At 35.4% G+C, this 15972-nt stretch overlaps 1 protein-coding gene across 9 annotated transcripts in view; it reads left to right on the forward strand.

Moving 5' to 3' along the window:
* The window catches only part of MBD5 (methyl-CpG binding domain protein 5), a 505406-nt gene that overhangs the window by 227013 nt on the left and 262421 nt on the right, over positions 1 to 15972 (forward strand). For all 9 annotated transcript variants that reach the window (XM_073019666.1, XM_073019664.1, XM_073019662.1 and 6 more), the window contains one exon: positions 1696 to 1846. The gene's annotated coding sequence lies outside the window, so the exon portion shown is untranslated. The remainder of the gene's footprint in view (positions 1 to 1695; positions 1847 to 15972) is intronic.

Below are 15972 nucleotides of genomic sequence, written 5' to 3' on the forward strand. Positions count from 1 at the left end.
ATTGATGTCCTTGCCTGGGGGGACAATCAGTGGAGATTTCCATTCTGCCATCTTGCTCTGCCCCTAGTTATAGTCTTTGAAAAATCTCACTTAGAATGAATATATGTTTTACTGCAAGGTTATTAACATATTTGACTTCACGGTGCCTTCCCAGACCTCTTGGATGGAAGGGGAGAAGAGTAGAAGATGTCGCATAATTATAGTACATGTACTATATTACCTTAAAAATACCAAAAATACTTAATTCCAAATGACATCTGGCTTCACCGGGATGGTGGGGCTACATAATATCTAGGAATTATAAATACTGTGAATGGAAATGAAGCAGGTATGGATATAGAGAATAAGGGCCAATGGCGAAAAGGGTAAAAGTCAGAGGCGGAGGTTTTTTAGCTAGACTGGTGAGAGAATCCTCTCTGGGAAGTGATATTTGAGTAGATCCAGAAACATTCCAGGAACTTTCAAGGAAAAAGAGTGCTTTAGTCAGTGGGAACGGACATGTGGTTATCTAAAGAGACATTCCAATCTGAGAGAAGACAAAGGTCAAAGACTTAAATCAAGAGCGTGCTTAGCATGTTTGAAGAATGTGAAAGCCACTAAGGCTATAGAACACGAAACAAGAGGAAGAGTCATCAGATAGGCTTTCAGAAAGGTAACCAGGATCCAAGTCCTTGCCTTAGATGTTATGGAAAGTCTTTGGGGAATTTTGAACAAGGGAGTCTGAAATTCAGTTTTCTTTTTAAAACTGTCATTCTGTTTCTCTATAGATAATTTTTAAAAATCACTCGACTTTTGTGGATAGTAGAGTAGTAGATGTTTGCAGTGGTGAGGATTGGAAAAGGTAAGTGATCATGACAATGGATAAAACTCAGAAATTTGATGATGTGTGATCATATAGATACTTTTTTTTTTTTCAAGAAAGCATCTCGCTGTTACCTAGTTGGAGTGCAATGGCATGATTGTAGTGCATTGCAGCTTCGACCTCCTGGCCTCAAGTGATCGTCCTGGTTGAGGCTCCCGAGTAGCTAGGACTATAGGCATGCAACACCATATCTCACTTTTTGTTTCTTTCTTTCTTTCTTTCTTTCTTTTTTGGTAGAGACATAGTCTCACTGTGTTGCCAACACTGTATAGATACTTTTTAATAAAATAATGTCCTAGTTATATTTTAACAAAATAATATCTTTTAGGTATCTGTTGAGTGAATGGTGTGCTATGAATTGATAATCTAAATATTATGCTATCATGCTTTTTGGGTTTTGTTCTAGATTTTTCCCTAAGTATTAGGGCTAAGAAATGAGCTTGGTCATTATAGTGCTCTTACCAGCCTGCCTCTCTTTTCTCAAAGAGGGAAAGAGCCCCAGCTCAAGGAAAGAGCCCCCAAACTTGGAGTAAAAAGAACTGTTTTCTTATGTCCAATGTGCCACTAACTGACTATAACATGGTTTATTTAACCTCTTTTGATTTTGGTTTTCTATACTGTAAAGTGGATTGAATTACCTGATTGATAATAGCTCTGTTTGAATCTTCAGTCTTAAATTTAACAAGCCCTTTCAGTTAGATTCTGCAATTCTATGATTTTTAAATGAGACTGCATAAAAATCTCAAAACTTCCTTAAATGTGAATGTAAAAGAATACAGAATAACTGGATGTGTTCAAAATTGGTAAATTTACCCTGGTATCCTTTTTAACAGGACCAAGAAAATAAATACCAGAAATCAACAAGAACACAGACTGTTTCCTTTCATCAATCCATAGAACCCTAATACTTCTTTAGTTCCATCAAACACAGAGGAATGACCACCATGGCAGATGGCGACAGAGGATGTCAACAATTTTTTGGAGGCAAGCAATGAAATATTTCTACTATGAGTTTTCTGTTATTAATCATGTAGAAGCAAGTAGAATTATATTGGGTTTTAGTTTAAAATGAAAAGTATTATTTACTGTAGGAATTTATGTATGCATAGCTATTTCTTTATTTTCTTTTTTTCCTCTTTTAACACTATTGCATGTCAGAAGTTACATTAAGATGCATTTGCCCTTACCTCCAGAGTAACAGATAGAGTAAGACTATCTTAAATCCTTAAATACAGAACAAGGATTTAAATAACCGAAATTAAGTACCTATATTTGAAAACAGGACTTTTTCACATCTATCCTGGACACATATATAACTGTAAGTACTAAATAAAATTGGAAATTATAATTATTTTAATTATTTTCTATTTATTTTAGAGTTATTCATACTATTTGTGAATTTTATGTAGTTAAAGGTATCCCAGCATTTTTCCTCCCTTTTCTTTAACAGCTAATATAAAGTGCTCCAAAATCTTGGGAAGCCATCCCTTTACAACTCTCACAGCTTTACATTTTGTGAAAATTCCATATCAAAATATTTACTTGAACTTTTAGTTAATTCTATGACAGCTCCTATTGCTCCCAAAAGAGCATTTGGGCAAGGATTGTGGATCACAATGCCACCTTCAAATTTCAAATTAATTACATTACCTTTAAAAGAAAAGCTTGCTTGGAAAGAAATTGACCATATATATTTTTAAATGTATAAGGAATCTGGCTTTTCTTCATTCATGAAAAATGAAGACTTAAGTAGATGAAAATAAAGTGAAACAAAAATATACACTTTAAAAAATTTAAGTAGAATTCTCTAAAATGTAATCTTTCAAGGGATTTTATACAAAGAAACTATATATATGCTTAGAATTTTTTATTTAGTGTTAATTCAACTCATCAACCTAAGGTCATCCATAAAAACGTGTCTGCTTTTAAGTTTCACATAAGAGGAATGCTTTCTCTAAATAAAGAAGATGATAAATGTTTAAAAATCCCAGTGTAGAGATTCTGAGTTTTCTTTCAGTAACTAGAGTCAAAATTAATTCTTGCTTTTCTGTTGGGGAAAATTTCATCTAATTACATTCAATTTATTCTGCAACTTTTTGGACAGCAAATCCTGATCACCAAAGAAAAAGCAGCTGTGTTGCCCTTGCCTCACAATTATAACAATAGTATTATTATGCAGTCACCAGAGTTTATGGAACCATGAGGTGGTTATAGCCACTGGCTGTTTTCTGACAGAGACACACCTAAACCTTTCTGAATTGCTGATAATGTATGCCTTCTATTTGTAAGGATCTTCAAAGAAATAGATTCCACTGCTTCCTTCAGCAAGCCAATTTAGTATAACAGCTCTCAGAAGCAGAAAATTCTTTCTTATAACCCTTTATGCACTTTCATCAACTGTTTCTAAAACTCATTTTCCTAGAATTGCATTTTTAATATTATTTAAATATTTTCTTAGTTTGGTATAATTCACTTAAGTATTTTTTAAAACTACTAAAAATTGACCATTGTTTAATTCGTAGAAATATTCCTATAAACCACGCTTCCTCATAAGCAGTGTACATTTCTCCCTCAGTATCTGCAGGGGATTGACTCCAGAACCCCCTATGAATACCAAAAGCCAGGGATGTTCAAGTCCCTTATATGAAACGGTGCAGTTTTTGCATATAACTCACACATATCCTCCTTATACTTTAAATCATCTCTATATTACTTATACTACCGAATACAACCTAAATTCTAGGTAAATAGCTGTTATATTTTTTACTCTGATTATTTTTTATTGTTGTCATGTAATTTTTATTGTCTTTTTTCTGAATATATTTGATCCAAGATTGCTTGAATTTTTAGATGCAAAACTTGTGAATACAGAAGACTGACTATACTATCAAATTTCTTTTTCTTTTTATTTATTTATTTATTTATTTATTATTATTATACTTTAAGTTGTAGGGTACATGTGCACAACGTGCAGGTTTGTTACATATGTATACTTGTGCCATGTTGGTGTGCTGCACCCATCAACTCGTCATTTACATCAGGTATAACTCCCAATGCAATCCCTCCCCCCTACCCCTCCCCATGATAGGCCCCGGTGTGTGATGTTCCCCTCCCCGAGTCCAAGTGATCTCATTGTTCAGTTCCCACCTATGAGTGAGAACATGCGGTGTTTGGTTTTCTGTTCTTGTGATAGTTTGCTAAGAATGATGGTTTCCAGCTGCATCCATGTCCCTACAAAGGACACAAACTCATCCTTTTTTATGGCTGCATAGTATTCCATGGTGTATATGTGCCACATTTTCTTAATCCAATCTGTCACTGATGGACATTTGGGTTGATTCCAAGTCTTTGCTATTGTGAATAGTGCTGCAATAAACATACGTGTGCATGTGTCCTTATAGCAGCATAATTTATAATCCTTTGGGTATATACCCAGTAATGGGATGGCTGGGTCATATGGTACATCTAGTTCTAGATCCTTGAGGAATCGCCATACTGTTTTCCATAATGGTTGAACTAGTTTACAATCCCACCAACAGTGTAAAAGTGTTCCTATTTCTCCACATCCTCTCCAGCACCTGTTGTTTCCTGACTTTTGAATGATCGCCATTCTAACTGGTGTGAGATGGTATCTCATTGTGGTTTTGATTTGCATTTCTCTGATGGCCAGTGATGATGAGCATTTTTTCATTTGTCTGTTGGCTGTATGAATGTCTTCTTTTGAGAAATGTCTGTTCATATCCTTTGCCCACTTTTGGATGGGGTTGTTTGTTTTTTTCTTGTAAATTTGCTTGAGTTCTTTGTAGGTTCTGGATATTAGCCCTTTGTCAGATGAGTAGATTGCAAAAATTTTCTCCCATTGGGTAGGTTGCCTGTTCACTCTGATGGTAGTTTCTTTTGCTGTGCAGAAGCTCTTTAGTTTAATGAGATCCCATTTGTCAATTTTGGCTTTTGCTGCCGTTGCTTATATAGACCAATGGAACAGAACAGAGTCCTCAGAAATAATACCACACATCTACAGCCATCTGATCTTTGACAAACCTGAGAGAAACAAGAAATGGGGAAAGGATTCCCTATTTAATAAATGGTGCTGGGAAAATTGGCTAGCCATAAGTAGAAAGCTGAAACTGGATCCTTTCCTTACTCCTTATACGAAAATTAATTCAAGATGGATTAGAGACTTAAATGTTAGACCTAATACCATAAAAATCCTAGAGGAAAACCTAGGTAGTACCATTCAGGACATAGGCATGGGCAAAGACTTCATGTCTAAAACATCAAATTTCTTTTTCTTACGTTTCCTTTTCTAACTCATCCACATACATCTTATTTTGAACTTCAGTTATTCTTTAACCATCAGACTGTATCAATGGTATATAGCTTTAACTTATTAAGAATCAAGCCCTTTGTTCTTTATTAATTTCATTCTATTTGTGACCAAGTAATTAATAAGCCATAGATATTTATAATTCTAATCCTAGGTGCTATTTCATTTATTTTCCACATTTTTAGGGAAAGTTATACTGGTAAAAACTTTTAGAGGTTAGAAAGGCAGTTGAACATAGTAGGTATGATTTATAAGAATGCTACAGGAATACCTCAGAGATATTGCATGTTTGGTTCCAGACTACCACAATAAAGCAAGCCACACATTTTTTTCCCAGTGCATATACAAGTTATCTTTGCACTATACTATAATCTATTCAGTGTGTAATTGCATTATGTCTTTAAAAAACAATGCACATTTCTTAATTTTAAAATAGTTTTCTAAAAATGGGGGGGTGCTTTGGGGGGTTGGGAGGACAGGGTCTCACTCTCTCTTCCAAGCTGGAGTCCAGTGGTGCAATCATGGCTCACTGCTGCCTTGACTTCCTGGACTCAAGTGATTCTCCCACCTCGCCTCTCAAATAGCTGAGAATACAGGAATGCACTATCACACCAGGCTAATTGTTATATTTTTTTGTAGAGACAGGGTTTTGCCCTGTTGCCCAGGCTGGTCTTGAACTCCTGGGCTCAAGCGATCTGCCTGCCCTGGCCTCCCAAAGTACTGGGATTACAGGCATAAGCCACCATGCTGGCCTCCTTTTGATAGTGAAAGGTCTTACCTGGGTGTTGATGGTTGCTAACTGGTCACAGTCATGGTGACCAGTCAGCAGCCATCAACATCCAGGCAAGACCCTTTATTATGCCTGAAGATTGGGATGGCTATGGCAATATATTGAAATAAGACAGCAATGAATATTGCCACATCAATTGACTTGACAAAGTAAATTGGTTTTCAATTTACTTTGCCCAGATCCGTCAGAGGATTCGCTATCTGTATTTGTAAGGCAGATACTATTTGTAAGGCAGATACAGCCTTACAAAATACATTTCTTAAGTAGTCTTGAAAGTAGATGGGCTTTTCAAGTTAGAAGAGTTGATCCATGGGCTACAGAAGGAATGTTATGTTACCAAGCATGAGAACAGCATGAATGTCCTTGTATATCTTAATCACAGCTCTTGGGTGACTAGGTATACTGTTAGTGAGTAGTAATTTTTCCAAAGGAGTATTTTTTTTTTTTTTTTTTTTTCTGAGCAGTAGGTCTCAACAGCAAGCTTAAAATAGTCAGCAAATCATGCTGCAAACAGATGTCCTCTAGGCTTTGTTGTTTCATTTACAGAGCACAGGCAGAGTAGATTTAGCATAATTCTTAAGGGCGCTGAATTATTTGAATGGTAAATGAACATTGGCTGGAACCTAAAGTCACCAACTGCATTAGTCTCTAACAAGAGAATCAGTGGCTCCTCTGAAGCTTTAAAGGGGGGCATTGACTTTTCCTCTAGTTATGAAAATCCCAGGTGGCATCTTCTTCCAATTGAAGGCTCTTTTATCTACACTGAAAATCTGTTATTTAGCATAGCCACCTTCATCAGTGATTTTAGCTAGAGCTTCTAGATAACTTGCTGCAGCTTCTCCATCAGTGTTTGCTGCTTCACTTTGCACTTCTATGTTGTGTAGACAGCTTCTTTCCTTAAACCTCATGAATCAACTTGCTCTGCTGGTGTCAAACCTTTCTTCTGCAGCTTCCTCACCTCTCTCAGCCTTCATAGAACTGAAGAGAGTTAGGGCCTTTCTCTGGATTCAGCTTTGGCTTAAAGAAATGTTGTAGTCAGTTTGATTTTCTATCCAGACCTCTAAAAGTTTGTCTGTATCAGCAACAAGGCTGTTTTTCTTTCTTATCATTTGTGTATTCACTGGAATAGCACTTTTAACTTGCTTCAAGAGCTTTTCCTTTGCATTCACAATTTGGCTAACTGTTGGACGCAAGAGGCCTGGCTTTCAACTTGTCTTGGCTTTTGACATGTCTTCCTTACTGTGCTTCATTCTTTCTAGCCTTTGATTCGAACTGAGAGACATGTGACTCTTCCTCTCATGTGAACACTTAGAGACAATTATAGGTTATTACTTAGCCTCATTTCCGTATTGTATTTTGGGGGATTGGGAGCCCAAGGAGAGGGAGAGAGACAGGGAAACAGCCAGGCAGTGGAGTATTCAGAACACACAACATTGATCAGTTAAGTTTGCCCTCTTATATTGGGGAAGTTCATGATGCCCCAAAATAATTACAGTGGAAACATCAAAGATCACTGATCACAGATCACCATAACAGATATTATAATGAAAAAGTTTGAAATATGGTGACAGTTATGAAAATGTGACTCAGAGTCATGAAGTGAGCATATGCTGTGTGTGAAAATGGCAATGATGGACTTGCTTAGTGCAGAGCTGTCACAAAACTTCCATTTGCAAAGCACAATAAAGCAAAGCGCAATAAAATGAGGTATGCCTACATACAAGAACACAAATCCACAGACCTGATTAAGGCTGATTTATTAACCACAACCATGCATTCTACCAGCTGTGTGACCACGGGCAAATTGTTGATTTTTTTCACCCCCAATTTGTAAGTCTTTAAAATTTGGGTGCTAATAATAATGTAATGTGGGGATTAAATGGAATAGATAATATAAGTAATAAGCTTAGGTTCTTAGCACTGCATAACATGTAATTCAATAAACAGATGACATAGTTATCCCACTCTGCAAAATAATTGAAAACAGGTTTCTTCATAGCAAGCTCAATTCTTAAAAAAGAACAATGATTCTTTTTATGCCAAACTTGTTTTACATCACTATATCTGTTTTACTGCTGCTAAATTTTGTTCACATTGAAGTGTCCAAACAAGCAGTTTAAAGTTCATGTTTAAAACTATGAAAATGTGATTTATCCAGAAACCACATTAGAAAAAATTATACCAACAGTTATTAACCTGAGTCTCATAGAAACTGTGTACATTCCAAATTTTGTTTAAAAATGTAGACAGCATGGACTGTTCTAAAATTTTAACTGAAGTCAACCACTATTATTTGGAGAAATATTCCATTTGTAGGACAGAGTGATTTGAGGAATCTTCTTGGGATTAAATCTCTTTATGTATATGTTGATCAGATGTTTATTTGGTCTGAAAAACTGATTCAATATTTCCACTGGAAAAGCAAAAAGAAACAGACAATTTTGTTCTATTAATATTAGTGTTCTGGGTCTACTGTAACAAATTACCATAAATTATGTAGCTTAAAATAACAAAAGTTTATTCTCTCACAGTTCTGGAGTCTAGAAGTCCAAAACTAAGTTGTTGGCAGAGCCTTGCTTTTTGAAGGCTGGTGGGGAGAATTCGTTCCTTTTGCTTGGCTCTGGGGTTGCCAGCAATTTTTGGCATTCCATGGCTTGTAGACATATTACTTCAATCTTTGTGTTCATCATCACATGGCATTCTCCCTGTGTGTCTGTTTCTCTTCTGCTCTTCTTATAAGGATTGAATTAGGGCCTACCCTAATTCAGTACAACCTCATCTTAATTACATCTATAAAGACTGTATTTCCCAATAAGTTCACATTCATAGGTACTAGAGGATAGGACTTGAACATATCTTTGGGGGAACATATATATGTATATATATGATAGAGTATACATATATAGATAGAGTATATAGATATAGATATATAACTGAGAATAGAATTAGAAAAGAAAAATGAATTTTGAAAACAAATTTCTTTTGTTCAGCCTCTGAAAAGAGGTTATTTCACTTGTGATAAGACATGATCTATGACTAGATCTACATGTTTTGCTTAGTAATATTTGACACCACCATTTCTTAGACATCGACAGTTCCTCGATCATTCATTTTCCTATCTACTCTCTAGCTTTATTTATTAAAATTTAAAGCAATAGCTATCATTTTGCTTGCTTTGTTTACTTGATGTCAGAGTTCAAACAATAGGTTTACAGATTCAAGACCACAGGATACAAACTACATGCATCAACAAATGAAATGCCCTACGACTTTAGAGATGGTATACCATTTATATTTATAATCATACTTATAGTTATACTTTGTAAATGAACTTAGGTCAGATTTCCTTTTCCATATTCGCTTAAACCAGGGCCACCTTTTATTATTATGGGTAAGAAATTAAGAAAAATTGTTGACATTTATGGGTAATGTTTATGGATAAGGCTTATGGGTTATATTATGGGTAAGAAACTAAGAAAAATTATTGACATTTCAAAATGAACAAGTTTATTTTATTTACTTACACAAACACACACACACACACACACACACACACACACACACACATATTGAGATAGGGTCTTGCATTGTAACCCAGGCTAGAGTGCAGTGGAATGAACGTGGCTCAGTGCAGCCTTAACCTCCTGGGCTCAAGTGATCCTCCCATATCAGCCTCCTGAGTAGCTAGGACCACAGCTGCATGCTACCATGCCCAGCTAATTTTTGGATTTTTTGTAGAAATGGGATCTTGCCCATTCATCCCATTACTGGGTATATACCAAAAGGATTCTAAATCATGCTGCTATAAAGACACATACACACGTATGTTATTTTGGCACTATTCACAATAGCAAAGGCTTGGAACCAACCCAAATGTCCATCAATGATAGACTGGATTAAGAAAACTTGGCACATATACACCATGGAATACTATGCAGCCATAATAAAAAGATGAGTTCATGTCCTTTATAGGGACATGGATGAAGCTGGAAACCATCATTCCGAGCAAACTATCGCGAGGACAGAAAACCAAGCACCGCATGTTCTCATTCATAGGTGGGAATTAAACAATGAGAACACTTGGACACAGGGTGAGGAACACTACACACCAGAGCCTGTTGTGGGGTGGGAGAAGGAGGGAGGGATAGCATTAGGAGATATACCTAATGTAAATGACAAGTTAATGGGTGCAGCACACCAACATGGCATATGTATACATGTGTAACAAACCTGCACGTTGTGCGCATGTACCCTAGAACTTAAAGTATAAAAAGAAAAAAAAAAGAAAGAAACGGGTCTTGCCATGTTTCTCAGGCTGGTCTCGAACTCTTGGGTTCAAGCAATCCTCTTATTTCAGCCACCCAAAGTGCTGGGATTATAGGCATGAGCCACTGCACCCAACCTCATTATGAATTGTTAACATTAATTCAATGGCTTATTCTAGTAAAGCTCATTCTAGTGAAGGCTCTTTCTAATCATTACTACATTTTTAGTATTACGTCTTCTTTTTGGTCATGTCCCATATAGTATTCAGGCAATTGTCACAGATATTTCATGTAATAAAACTTACACAGAACTATTCTTTAGAAATTTCTCTGTTTCTTCAAGTTCACTGGCTGGTTGCTCTGCCATGTCCAATGTGCTGTTAAGCCTATCCAGTGAATTTTTCATTTTGATACTATACTTTTTAGTTTCATAATTTGCATGTGATGCTTTTGAAAAATATTTGTTATGGTAAAATATATATAATATAAAATTTTATCCATTTTTAGGTATACTTGGTTCTTTTTTATTGGTTTTATTTCTCTGCTGAAATGCTATTTGGGCATTTATTATGATGATCTTTTTCTTTATGTTCTCAGTAACAGCTGCCATAAGGTACATGTGTGAATCATCTCAGAGTCTGTTCCATTGGCTGCTTTTTCTGTGGACTTTGGTTTGTATTTTTCTGTTTCTTTACATTTCTAAGAAATTTTTTATTGTATATTAGATATAGATGACACACTGTAGAGACTCTAGATTCTGTTATCTTCTTCTGAAGAGTATTGACCTTTTTTCTAACAGTTAAATCAGTAGCTGCTCACATTTATCTAGTGAAAGTTTGGTTTGATGTTTTGTTAGAGAGTGGATCTATTTTGGTTTTGTTCGTAATCCTTGGGTGACTTCCTTAGTATAGGGATATAATATTTACTCCTAAAACGTGGTCCTTTATGGATTTCTGTGGAAAGCCTGAGGTGTTATAATCTGCTTTTATTTGATGGGATTCAAATGTGAAACTCTTTGTCTCATGTAATGGGCAGTAGAAGAAATCCTTATTTTTGCTTTCCAGCTGTTACTTTCCATTGGGTTTTTGGAGTCTTCCCCATGCATGCATGTACAGTTTAGGTGCCAGCCTAGGTGGGAATTGATATATAAATATTGTATACTCCTCCTCTGTATTTTCTTCCTTTCTGTACTCCCCCTCCCCAACCCTTGATTTTCAGCCATTCTCTCAACCCTGAATTCTGCCCTCTGATACCTCAAGCAAGTAAGACTGTGGCTTTCTGCTTAAGTTCTACTTGCTCATATACCATTGTACCTCAGGAGAGCCATATAAATGTAGAATTATATGTTGCCCAGTGATGTTATCTTCTTTCAAGGGTCAAATCCTCACTCTTTCTATTTCTGCCTACATTTGGTCACTCTGTAGTATGTCTTCAAATAATTGTGTTTTGCTTATTGGCTTTAGTATTTTTTCACAGTTTATGGTTGTTATCAATGGGAGAATTAGTGTGATTTAAGTTACTTGGCATTACTTGAATTGGAATTACTGGGTCTTTTCACTTTCATATTTACCTGTTCGCTTTATTATTTCATCTCATCATTAGTGTAGTCACTTTGACCTAGGTTTGATTCCTGGTTCTGCTGTTTATTACTGTGTTACTTCAAACTTCTGATCTTCAGTGTTCCTGTATGTAAAGTGGAAATGATCATATGTATCTCAGAGTTGCTTTAAAATATTAAATGTGAAAATATACGTAAAGCCTGTGACACGTAACATAGAAGTTAATTGACACCTGTAAATGCTACTTCCCTTTATTACCATAATTATTTTATAAGGTTGGAAGGTCAAATATTACTATATGGGATGGATTGCTTAAGATCTTACTACTAGATACCAGAAGTATGGTTTAATTATATTAAATATATAAGGTAAATTTATGCCTACCAGTGATTCATTTCTGCTATCTATCTATCTATCTATATATATATATATATATTCATTTCTATATTATTACATCAAGAAGAATTACCTGCGATTTTGAGGAAAAATAGAAAAACAAGGGTTAATAACAGTAAGGCATTATCGCATGCCAGTGTTCTGGGCTGTGTCCTTTTTCTCTTCTGGGTACACTTAAAGCCAGCCCACTGTCAGGTTGCCAGAAGATATTACTGCAGTATTTCTTTTCTATCAAAGAAGAACGAGTCCAAGGAAGTTTGTGATTTTAGAGCCAGACGGAATTTGCAGTGAGAAATCAGGCCCAGTGAAATAAATACGTGTGTATGTGATCAGTGAAGAATATATTAAAAAATATACCACTATATAACAAGCTATTCTATCATCAGAGTTTCCTTATGACTAAAAAATGAATGAGTTGTACCCTTGCTAAACACGTAATTTTAGAAACTGCTTATTGAATGGTCTTTGCCACGAAGGAGTAGTTAACATAAGTGTCTGTCCTGCCTATTAGAATCATGTTTTGAATGTGTGTATGTATAGATTGTTTTGTGTTATTTTTAAGCAATGCATAGGATTTTATGTGTGGATTTCAAAAACATTTTGCTATAGTGGAAGTAATATTATGGTGAAGATAACAGGGGAAACTGGTTGAGGTTGCATTAACTCTCTCTGTAAGCATTATTACAGTTGCCATTCACATTTGTGCCTGTTCAAATAGAAACCCATCAATCATGTAAACTTAGGGCCAGATTCTGATCTCTAATGCACAGCATGAATTGCCACATATCTTTTTTCCACCAAAAAAAAAAAAAAAAAGTGCTCAGTCACATCTGAGATTAAAATTTGTCCTTTCAAATTGATTTTATTTTTATCTAGACTAAGAAGCAAAGTATAGTGTCAGTCCTGTCAGGATGTGATTTCTTTTTTTACATATAATTCCTACAGAATCAAGTGTTTATGTATTTCTGTAATCATAATTGCTCTGAGAAATATAGAAAAATTATTGTTGTACTTTTTAAAATGGAATCTTTTTATCCCTACGTGATCACATGTGCTAATGTGGATTGTAGGGAAAAGCTGTATTATTAAAAATAAATTACCTAAGGTTATAATATATGAAATGCAAACAAAACCTGTTTACATAGATTATTTTGTTTATAAGAATATATTTTATATTTTCCATTAAAATTTAACAATCGTATTCAACCTTACCAATAAAGTAAAATATTTAAAATAATAAAGTTACCTTGTTTTGGCATTTGTGTGAGAGTTTTTTTAAAAGTTGTGAGATAATTGACAAAAAGTTGGAAGATAACATTTTTATTTGAATTTTTTCTTATCCAAGGAAAATTAGTTCAATTTATGTGTATTTTTATATTTAGCTGTGTATATTGAAAGCTTCTTATGACCAAAGCACCAGGCTAGACCTTTTTTGGGGACCCAAAAAGATGAATCTGATATCACCCTGCCTCAAAGAAGCATATGGTTTAGTAGGACAAACAAAAGCACACATATCACACATAGATAAGTATAGAGTGGAGAAACTTTCAGACTGTACTTCTCAGCACTATGATTCTATAGAAGAATCTGGGTATGTGCCCTTTTTTTGTATGTATTTCTGAATTACAAGTGATCTTTAAGGGAACCTAGCATAGTGCCTGGAACATAATAGGTGTTCAAAAATGTTGAAAGAGTGGGCGAATATTCTCTAGTGCCTGGGATAAGACAACATGCTAGATGTAATTTGAGCCTATGTATGTGTGTTAACTGTCTCTGCTGGAAAACAAGGTATTTTCGAGTTAAACTGATTTTATCTGGCTTTCACCATTTTGTAGAACAAAATAGGCAAATTATTTCTTCGAACTCCAGTTTCTTCATCTGTAAAGTGTGGTGACAATACCTATCTTATAAGTTTGTTATGAAGAGTGAATGAGATAATGTATATAAAGCTTATATTTTTATGGTGGCTATAAGAGTTTAGGTTAGAAATTAGTGTTACAGTTACTATTACTATTATTTTTACTAATAAAGAGTGGGTAAAAGTACCACATTATGAGACAGTAGTTAAACCATAACATTGACTTTGCACGTCTGTAAGAAGCAGAATTTTTATTTCGAATGGGTAGCCCTTCATTCAATCTATATTACGTGATTTTTTTAAATTAAGGAAATATGTCATTAGCTTTAAAATTAACATTATTTTACTTTGTACTGTATCATTTTGTCTTTGTATATTGAAAACTCAAATAAATACTTAGGAATTAGTATTTACTTTTTAAAAATGTATTCATTCAACAAATATTTACTAAGTGCTATTTGCCGAGCATTGTGGTGGGCACTGATGACACAGCAATGAACAAGGCTGACAAAGTCTCTGCCCTCAGAAAGTTTACGTTTTCTGTTTCATTTTTAATGGCCCTGGATTTGCGATCTGGCCCTTCAAAACTGGTTCACAGATGGTTAATGGTGTCCTAAACAGTGTGCTTGAGATGTAGGGAGTAGTTATCATAGGAGTGAGACATGTGAGGTTTTTTTTCCTATGACCCATGAATCATAATCAGGCCAGATACCAAGTGTAAAAAGTTACTACATTCAAGCCCACATTCCTGGAAGTTATATGTAATTGTTCTCCTTTGTCATCTTAAAGTAAAGATAAATTTTAGAGCATGCTTTACAAAATTATGAGGGCCTAGGTACAAATGAATAACAGAGTTAGGTAAGGAAGGCACATGATCACTATTAAATCTAACTTGTTAGCAGTATTTTACTTTAAAGTTGAGCACTGTGGCTCACGCCTGTAATCCCAGCAGTTTGGAAGACCGAGGCAGGAGGATGGCTTGAGCTTAGGATTCAAAACCAGCCTAGGAAACATAGTGATACCCTGTCTCTACAAAAATTTTATTTTTATTTTTTGAGACAGAGTCTCGCTCTGTCACCCAGGCTGGAGTGCAGTGGCACTATCTCAGCTCACTGCAACCTCTACCTCCCGGGTTCAAGCGATTCTCCTGCCTCAGCCTCCCGAGTAGCTGAGATTGCAGGCGCCCGCCACCATGCCTAGCTATTTTTTTGTATTTTTCATAAAGACAGGGCAAAAAAAACTTTTTTTTTTAAATTAGCTGAGTGTGGTGGTGCGTGCCGGCTTGTGCCTGTGATCCTAGCTATTCAGGAGGCTGCTGTGGGAAGACGGGTTGAGCCCTGGAGGCTGAGGCTGCAGTGAGCTCTGATTGTGCCACTGCATTCCATCCTGGGTGACAGAGTGAAACCCTGTTTCAAAAAATATATGTCTATATATATTACTTTCAGTATAAAGAATTAAGTTTCTTTTTATCTTTTGAGTATTAGAAAACCTTGGGCTTTGGGCTGGTACCTAGATTCACAGTTATTTTCTGTTTGGAAATTTTATTCTATCTCCCCCACCATTAATCACCTTATAGCTAAGTTTACTGGTTAAAACATTCTACTAAGCAGAATAGACTATCACTTCTAATTTTCTATGCTTTCCTGTTTGTTTACATCAGACATTAAGTAAACTAAGAGTATACAGTTTTGTTGCTAATTTAATTTCTTACTAATAGGAGAATTTGGGCAAGTTCATCTTTTTTTGCTTCACTGTAAAGTATAGATGATAACATTTAACTGATTGGTATGTGATTCAGATTTCAAAATGAAAATGAAGTCATAGGATACACGAGGTTTCATGTAGTTATTATTGGCAAGAAGAGAGATAATGATTAATGATAGAAATTGCTGTTAATTGAGCATTTTTAAGTGCC

Source organism: Chlorocebus sabaeus, chromosome 10 (assembly GCF_047675955.1).
Source record: "Chlorocebus sabaeus isolate Y175 chromosome 10, mChlSab1.0.hap1, whole genome shotgun sequence".
Taxonomy (NCBI): Eukaryota; Metazoa; Chordata; class Mammalia; order Primates; family Cercopithecidae; genus Chlorocebus; species Chlorocebus sabaeus.